This window comes from Gossypium raimondii, unplaced genomic scaffold (assembly GCF_025698545.1).
Source record: "Gossypium raimondii isolate GPD5lz unplaced genomic scaffold, ASM2569854v1 Contig00185, whole genome shotgun sequence".
Classification (NCBI taxonomy): Eukaryota; Viridiplantae; Streptophyta; class Magnoliopsida; order Malvales; family Malvaceae; genus Gossypium; species Gossypium raimondii.
The window spans coordinates 13,583-16,295 of NW_026291344.1; the positions used below are offsets into that span (position 1 = coordinate 13,583).

The following is a 2,713-nucleotide window of genomic DNA, read 5'->3' on the forward strand; positions in this document are numbered from 1 at the left end:
TTTGAATCCACGATCGGCGGCAGCGTCTCCGCAGGCGTATCAAAGGCGGGCTTGGGCGCCGCCACGACCAGCGTCGGTCCACGCCCGGCCGATCGGCGGGCCGGCTCTCGCCGTTCCACATCCGGCCAAGGCGCATCGCGGCCCCATCCGCTTCCCTCCGACAATTTCAAGCACTCTTTGACTCTCTTTTCAAAGTCCTTTTCATCTTTCCCTCGCGGTACTTGTTACGCTATCGGTCTCGCCGTATTTAGCCTTGGGCCGAATTTACCGCCCGATTAAGTGCATTCCCAAACAACCCGACTTCGTGAAGCGGCGCCTCGTGGTGCGGCGAGGTCCGAACACGGCAGGCTCTCACCCTCTCGGCGCCCCTTTCCGGGGACTTGGGCGGTCCGTCGTGAGGGCGCTTCTCCGGACTACAATTCGGACGCCGATGGCGGCCGATTCTCAAGCAGGCTTTTCGGTTCGCTCGCCGTTACTAGGGAATCTGGTAAGTTTCTTTTCCTCCGCTTATTGATATGCTTAAACTTCGGTGGGTAATCACTTTGACACAGAAGGGTCGCGATCGAGCACCGTCCTTGCGATGCGAAAGGGTTCAAGGGTCTCGATCGGCCAGACGCGCCGCGACTCGAGCGAGGTTGCTTACGGCATTACCACCGATCGTCGCGGCGATGATGTCGTCGAGGACTCGAATTTAGGCCAACCGGTGTTTGTGGCGCGCGGGAGGCCAATTTCGCCAGCGGTCAGCGAGGCTCGAGGGCTCATGGTTGGATAGGGGCGACGATGCGTGACACCGGCGGGCGTGCCCTCGGCCTAATGGCTTGGGCGCAACTTGCGTTCAAAGACTTCGATGGTTCACGGGATTACGCAATTCACACCAAGTATCGCATTTCGCTCGTTCTTCATCGATCGAGGCGAGATATCCGTTGCGAGAGTCGTTACGTATATTTTGCGACAAGAAACGGCATCAACTGAAGCAAACACATGAGCGGTGCGGCGGACGAAAACGTGCCCCTTTTTCGTTTGATTCCTTGGCGCGATTCGCGCGGGGTTTCGTTCGTTTTGCCTCGAAGAGTTGATCCGACATCTCACCCACCCGGCCAGGCGGAGGGGCGGCGAGGCGGCGCTCCGAGACACGGGGGTGGCGAGGCGAGATGCACCGCACCACCTCGGTGTTGTTTGCAACTTCGTTCGCGGGTCGTTACGCTGGCGAGTTTCGACAATGATCCTTCGCGAGTTCACCTCACGGAAACCTTATTCGACTTCTCCTTCCTCTAAATGATAAGGTTCGATGGACTTCTCGCGACGTCGCGGGCGCGAACCATACGTCGCCATGATCCGAACACTTCACGGACCATTCAATCGGTAGGAAGCGGCAGGCGGTGTGTACAAAGGCGGGGGCGTAGTCAGCGGTGATGACTCGCGCTTACTAGGAATTCCTCGTTGAAGACCAACAATTGCAATGATCTATCCCCATCACGATGAAATTTCAAAGATTACGGGCACATCGGCCAAGGCTATAGACTCGTTGAATACATCGATTGTAGCGCGTCTGACCCGAACATCTAAGGGCATCACGGACACATTATTGCCTCAAACTTCCTTGGCCTAAAGGCCATAGTCCCTCTAAGAAGCTAGCCACGGAGGATCACCTCCGTGTAGCTGAATAGCGGTGAGGTCTCGTTAGATTAGCGGAATTAACCGGACAAATCGCTCCACCAACTAAAACGGCCATGCACCACCACCCATAGAATCAAGAAAGAGCTCTCGATCTGTCAATCCTTACTATATGCGGACTGGTAAGTTTCCCGTGTTGAGTCAAATTAAGCGCGAGGCTCCACTCTGATGGTGCCCTTAGTCAATTCCTTTAAGTTTGACCTTGCGACCATACTCCCCGGAACCCAAAGACTTTGATTTCTCATAAGGTCTTGCGTGAGTCCTAAAAGCAACATCCGCCGATCCACAGTGCGGCATCGTTTATAGTTGAGACTAGGGCGGTGTCGATCGTCTTGAGCCCCCAACTTTCGTTCTTGATTAATGAAAACATCCTTGGCAAATGCTTTCGCGATTGTTCGTCTTTCATAAATCCAAGAATTTCACCTCGACTATGAAATCTGAATGCCCCATTGTCCTGTTAATCATTACTCCGATCCGAAGGCCAACACAATAGGATCGAAATCCTATGATGTTATCCCATGCTAATGTATACAAGCGTAGGCTGCTTTGAGCACTCTAATTTCTTCAAAATGCTTGTTGTGGGAGGAACGACCCGACCAATTAAGGCCGAGGGCGCATCATGCGCGATGGGACAAGCGGGCCGGTGCTCACAAGTGAAGCGGACCGGCCGACCCACCCCTAAGTCCAACTCTGAGCTTTTAAGCGCAACAACTTAAATATCGCTATTGGATTTGGAATTACATGATGCTTGGCACGGACTTGCCCTCAATGGATCCTCGTTAAGGGATTTAGATTGTACTCATTCAATTACGGACTCATAGAGCCGGTATTGTTATTTATTGTCACTACCTCCCGTGTCGGGATTGGGTAATTTCGCTTTCTTGCCTTCCTTGGATGTGGTAGCCGTTTCTCGGGCTCCCTCTCGGAATCGAACCCTAATTCTCCGTCACCGTCACCACCATAGTAGGCCACTATCCTACCATCGAAAGTTGATAGAGGCGAAATTTGAATGATCGTCGCGGCACAAAGGCCGTGCGAT

At 53.5% G+C, this 2,713-nt stretch overlaps 1 pseudogene; it reads right to left on the bottom strand.

Moving 5' to 3' along the window:
- Positions 1 to 785: 785 nt before the first annotated feature.
- On the bottom strand, positions 786 to 934 carry LOC128037041 (5.8S ribosomal RNA; annotated as a pseudogene).
- Positions 935 to 2,713: the final 1,779 nt, after the last annotated feature.